Genomic DNA, 6,671 nt, shown 5'->3' on the forward strand with positions numbered 1-6,671 from the left:
TCAGGATTCAAGCAAACCGGGCCGAAGACGGCTGTAATGCCAGAAACCGGTCCCCGGGAGCTTGTTTCCTTCCCAGTGTAAGAATTGGCTTTTGTAGTTTGGTTTGCCCTGTTCCCATCATGCACTGGGACAGGAACAGACTAATTTGCATACAGCCAGGTTCTGAAACTGGGATGGTGCAGTGAGCTAAAAAACGGTGTTGGATCTAGCCCTGATCTCTTGACTGGGTGAGAGCTTTCTGCTTAATTCAGAGACTCTGTCCCTCACCACCCCTTGTTGTAAATATTTTTGTCCACCCTAAGCGTGGAAGGGTATTCTCAGATGTGAGACCCTTGCTCATTGCACCATCAGGATTCAAGCAAACCGGGCCGAAGACGGCTGTAATGCCAGAAACCGGTCCCCGGGAGCTTGTTTCCTTCCCAGTGTAAGAATTGGCTTTTGTAGTTTGGTTTGCCCTGTTCCCATCATGCACTGGGACAGGAACAGACTAATTTGCATACAGCCAGGTTCTGAAACTGGGATGGTGCAGTGAGCTAAAAAACGGTGTTGGATCTAGCCCTGATCTCTTGACTGGGTGAGAGCTTTCTGCTTAATTCAGAGACTCTGTCCCTCACCACCCCTTGTTGTAAATATTTTTGTCCACCCTAAGCGTGGAAGGGTATTCTCAGATGTGAGACCCTTGCTCATTGCACCATCAGGATTCAAGCAAACCGGGCCGAAGACGGCTGTAATGCCAGAAACCGGTCCCCGGGAGCTTGTTTCCTTCCCAGTGTAAGAATTGGCTTTTGTAGTTTGGTTTGCCCTGTTCCCATCATGCACTGGGACAGGAACAGACTAATTTGCATACAGCCAGGTTCTGAAACTGGGATGGTGCAGTGAGCTAAAAAACGGTGTTGGATCTAGCCCTGATCTCTTGACTGGGTGAGAGCTTTCTGCTTAATTCAGAGACTCTGTCCCTCACCACCCCTTGTTGTAAATATTTTTGTCCACCCTAAGCATGGAAGGGTATTCTCAGATGTGAGACCCTTGCTCATTGCACCATCAGGATTCAAGCAAACCGGGCCGAAGACGGCTGTAATGCCAGAAACCGGTCCCCGGGAGCTTGTTTCCTTCCCAGTGTAAGAATTGGCTTTTGTAGTTTGGTTTGCCCTGTTCCCATCATGCACTGGGACAGGAATAGACTAATTTGCATACAGCCAGGTTCTGAAACTGGGATGGTGCAGTGAGCTAAAAAACGGTGTTGGATCTAGCCCTGATCTCTTGACTGGGTGAGAGCTTTCTGCTTAATTCAGAGACTCTGTCCCTCACCACCCCTTGTTGTAAATATTTTTGTCCACCCTAAGCGTGGAAGGGTTTTCTCAGATGTGAGACCCTTGCTCATTGCACCATCAGGATTCAAGCAAACCGGGCCGAAGATGGCTGTAATGCCAGAAACCGGTCCCCGGGAGCTTGTTTCCTTCCCAGTGTAAGAATTGGCTTTTGTAGTTTGGTTTGCCCTGTTCCCATCATGCACTGGGACAGGAACAGACTAATTTGCATACAGCCAGGTTCTGAAACTGGGATGGTGCAGTGAGCTAAAAAACGGTGTTGGATCTAGCCCTGATCTCTTGACTGGGTGAGAGCTTTCTGCTTAATTCAGAGACTCTGTCCCTCACCACCCCTTGTTGTAAATATTTTTGTCCACCCTAAGCGTGGAAGGGTATTCTCAGATGTGAGACCCTTGCTCATTGCACCATCAGGATTCAAGCAAACCGGGCCGAAGACGGCTGTAATGCCAGAAACCGGTCCCCGGGAGCTTGTTTCCTTCCCAGTGTAAGAATTGGCTTTTGTAGTTTGGTTTGCCCTGTTCCCATCATGCACTGGGACAGGAACAGACTAATTTGCATACAGCCAGGTTCTGAAACTGGGATGGTGCAGTGAGCTAAAAAACGGTGTTGGATCTAGCCCTGATCTCTTGACTGGGTGAGAGTTTTCTGCTTAATTCAGAGACTCTGTCCCTCACCACCCCTTGTTGTAAATATTTTTGTCCACCCTAAGCGTGGAAGGGTATTCTCAGATGTGAGACCCTTGCTCATTGCACCATCAGGATTCAAGCAAACCGGGCCGAAGACGGCTGTAATGCCAGAAACCGGTCCCCGGGAGCTTGTTTCCTTCCCAGTGTAAGAATTGGCGTTTGTAGTTTGGTTTGCCCTGTTCCCATCATGCACTGGGACAGGAACAGACTAATTTGCATACAGCCAGGTTCTGAAACTGGGATGGTGCAGTGAGCTAAAAAACGGTGTTGGATCTAGCCCTGATCTCTGGACTGGGTGAGAGCTTTCTGCTTAATTCAGAGACTCTGTCCCTCACCACCCCTTGTTGTAAATATTTTTGTCCACCCTAAGCGTGGAAGGGTATTCTCAGATGTGAGACCCTTGCTCATTGCACCATCAGGATTCAAGCAAACCGGGCCGAAGACGGCTGTAATGCCAGAAACCGGTCCCCGGGAGCTTGTTTCCTTCCCAGTGTAAGAATTGGCTTTTGTAGTTTGGTTTGCCCTGTTCCCATCATGCACTGGGACAGGAACAGACTAATTTGCATACAGCCAGGTTCTGAAACTGGGATGGTGCAGTGAGCTAAAAAACGGTGTTGGATCTAGCCCTGATCTCTTGACTGGGTGAGAGCTTTCTGCTTAATTCAGAGACTCTGTCCCTCACCACCCCTTGTTGTAAATATTTTTGTCCACCCTAAGCGTGGAAGGGTATTCTCAGATGTGAGACCCTTGCTCATTGCACCATCAGGATTCAAGCAAACCGGGCCGAAGACGGCTGTAATGCCAGAAACCGGTCCCCGGGAGCTTGTTTCCTTCCCAGTGTAAGAATTGGCTTTTGTAGTTTGGTTTGCCCTGTTCCCATCATGCACTGGGACAGGAACAGACTAATTTGCATACAGCCAGGTTCTGAAACTGGGATGGTGCAGTGAGCTAAAAAACGGTGTTGGATCTAGCCCTGATCTCTTGACTGGGTGAGAGCTTTCTGCTTAATTCAGAGACTCTGTCCCTCACCACCCCTTGTTGTAAATATTTTTGTCCACCCTAAGCGTGGAAGGGTATTCTCAGATGTGAGACCCTTGCTCATTGCACCATCAGGATTCAAGCAATCCGGGCCGAAGACGGCTGTAATGCCAGAAACCGGTCCCCGGGAGCTTGTTTCCTTCCCAGTGTAAGAATTGGCTTTTGTAGTTTGGTTTGCCCTGTTCCCATCATGCACTGGGACAGGAACAGACTAATTTGCATACAGCCAGGTTCTGAAACTGGGATGGTGCAGTGAGCTAAAAAACGGTGTTGGATCTAGCCCTGATCTCTTGACTGGGTGAGAGCTTTCTGCTTAATTCAGAGACTCTGTCCCTCACCACCCCTTGTTGTAAATATTTTTGTCCACCCTAAGCATGGAAGGGTATTCTCAGATGTGAGACCCTTGCTCATTGCACCATCAGGATTCAAGCAAACCGGGCCGAAGACGGCTGTAATGCCAGAAACCGGTCCCCGGGAGCTTGTTTCCTTCCCAGTGTAAGAATTGGCTTTTGTAGTTTGGTTTGCCCTGTTCCCATCATGCACTGGGACAGGAACAGACTAATTTGCATACAGCCAGGTTCTGAAACTGGGATGGTGCAGTGAGCTAAAAAACGGTGTTGGATCTAGCCCTGATCTCTTGACTGGGTGAGAGCTTTCTGCTTAATTCAGAGACTCTGTCCCTCACCACCCCTTGTTGTAAATATTTTTGTCCACCCTAAGCGTGGAAGGGTATTCTCAGATGTGAGACCCTTGCTCATTGCACCATCAGGATTCAAGCAAACCGGGCCGAAGACGGCTGTAATGCCAGAAACCGGTCCCCGGGAGCTTGTTTCCTTCCCAGTGTAAGAATTGGCTTTTGTAGTTTGGTTTGCCCTGTTCCCATCATGCACTGGGACAGGAACAGACTAATTTGCATACAGCCAGGTTCTGAAACTGGGATGGTGCAGTGAGCTAAAAAACGGTGTTGGATCTAGCCCTGATCTCTTGACTGGGTGAGAGTTTTCTGCTTAATTCAGAGACTCTGTCCCTCACCACCCCTTGTTGTAAATATTTTTGTCCACCCTAAGCGTGGAAGGGTATTCTCAGATGTGAGACCCTTGCTCATTGCACCATCAGGATTCAAGCAAACCGGGCCGAAGACGGCTGTAATGCCAGAAACCGGTCCCCGGGAGCTTGTTTCCTTCCCAGTGTAAGAATTGGCGTTTGTAGTTTGGTTTGCCCTGTTCCCATCATGCACTGGGACAGGAACAGACTAATTTGCATACAGCCAGGTTCTGAAACTGGGATGGTGCAGTGAGCTAAAAAACGGTGTTGGATCTAGCCCTGATCTCTGGACTGGGTGAGAGCTTTCTGCTTAATTCAGAGACTCTGTCCCTCACCACCCCTTGTTGTAAATATTTTTGTCCACCCTAAGCGTGGAAGGGTATTCTCAGATGTGAGACCCTTGCTCATTGCACCATCAGGATTCAAGCAAACCGGGCCGAAGACGGCTGTAATGCCAGAAACCGGTCCCCGGGAGCTTGTTTCCTTCCCAGTGTAAGAATTGGCTTTTGTAGTTTGGTTTGCCCTGTTCCCATCATGCACTGGGACAGGAACAGACTAATTTGCATACAGCCAGGTTCTGAAACTGGGATGGTGCAGTGAGCTAAAAAACGGTGTTGGATCTAGCCCTGATCTCTTGACTGGGTGAGAGCTTTCTGCTTAATTCAGAGACTCTGTCCCTCACCACCCCTTGTTGTAAATATTTTTGTCCACCCTAAGCGTGGAAGGGTATTCTCAGATGTGAGACCCTTGCTCATTGCACCATCAGGATTCAAGCAAACCGGGCCGAAGACGGCTGTAATGCCAGAAACCGGTCCCCGGGAGCTTGTTTCCTTCCCAGTGTAAGAATTGGCTTTTGTAGTTTGGTTTGCCCTGTTCCCATCATGCACTGGGACAGGAACAGACTAATTTGCATACAGCCAGGTTCTGAAACTGGGATGGTGCAGTGAGCTAAAAAACGGTGTTGGATCTAGCCCTGATCTCTTGACTGGGTGAGAGCTTTCTGCTTAATTCAGAGACTCTGTCCCTCACCACCCCTTGTTGTAAATATTTTTGTCCACCCTAAGCGTGGAAGGGTATTCTCAGATGTGAGACCCTTGCTCATTGCACCATCAGGATTCAAGCAATCCGGGCCGAAGACGGCTGTAATGCCAGAAACCGGTCCCCGGGAGCTTGTTTCCTTCCCAGTGTAAGAATTGGCTTTTGTAGTTTGGTTTGCCCTGTTCCCATCATGCACTGGGACAGGAACAGACTAATTTGCATACAGCCAGGTTCTGAAACTGGGATGGTGCAGTGAGCTAAAAAACGGTGTTGGATCTAGCCCTGATCTCTTGACTGGGTGAGAGCTTTCTGCTTAATTCAGAGACTCTGTCCCTCACCACCCCTTGTTGTAAATATTTTTGTCCACCCTAAGCATGGAAGGGTATTCTCAGATGTGAGACCCTTGCTCATTGCACCATCAGGATTCAAGCAAACCGGGCCGAAGACGGCTGTAATGCCAGAAACCGGTCCCCGGGAGCTTGTTTCCTTCCCAGTGTAAGAATTGGCTTTTGTAGTTTGGTTTGCCCTGTTCCCATCATGCACTGGGACAGGAATAGACTAATTTGCATACAGCCAGGTTCTGAAACTGGGATGGTGCAGTGAGCTAAAAAACGGTGTTGGATCTAGCCCTGATCTCTTGACTGGGTGAGAGCTTTCTGCTTAATTCAGAGACTCTGTCCCTCACCACCCCTTGTTGTAAATATTTTTGTCCACCCTAAGCGTGGAAGGGTTTTCTCAGATGTGAGACCCTTGCTCATTGCACCATCAGGATTCAAGCAAACCGGGCCGAAGATGGCTGTAATGCCAGAAACCGGTCCCCGGGAGCTTGTTTCCTTCCCAGTGTAAGAATTGGCTTTTGTAGTTTGGTTTGCCCTGTTCCCATCATGCACTGGGACAGGAACAGACTAATTTGCATACAGCCAGGTTCTGAAACTGGGATGGTGCAGTGAGCTAAAAAACGGTGTTGGATCTAGCCCTGATCTCTTGACTGGGTGAGAGCTTTCTGCTTAATTCAGAGACTCTGTCCCTCACCACCCCTTGTTGTAAATATTTTTGTCCACCCTAAGCGTGGAAGGGTATTCTCAGATGTGAGACCCTTGCTCATTGCACCATCAGGATTCAAGCAAACCGGGCCGAAGACGGCTGTAATGCCAGAAACCGGTCCCCGGGAGCTTGTTTCCTTCCCAGTGTAAGAATTGGCGTTTGTAGTTTGGTTTGCCCTGTTCCCATCATGCACTGGGACAGGAACAGACTAATTTGCATACAGCCAGGTTCTGAAACTGGGATGGTGCAGTGAGCTAAAAAACGGTGTTGGATCTAGCCCTGATCTCTTGACTGGGTGAGAGCTTTCTGCTTAATTCAGAGACTCTGTCCCTCACCACCCCTTGTTGTAAATATTTTTGTCCACCCTAAGCGTGGAAGGGTATTCTCAGATGTGAGACCCTTGCTCATTGCACCATCAGGATTCAAGCAAACCGGGCCGAAGACGGCTGTAATGCCAGAAACCGGTCCCCGGGAGCTTGTTTCCTTCCCAGTG

Source organism: Lissotriton vulgaris, chromosome 8 (genome assembly GCF_964263255.1).
Source record: "Lissotriton vulgaris chromosome 8, aLisVul1.2, whole genome shotgun sequence".
In the NCBI taxonomy this organism is placed as follows: domain Eukaryota; kingdom Metazoa; phylum Chordata; class Amphibia; order Caudata; family Salamandridae; genus Lissotriton; species Lissotriton vulgaris.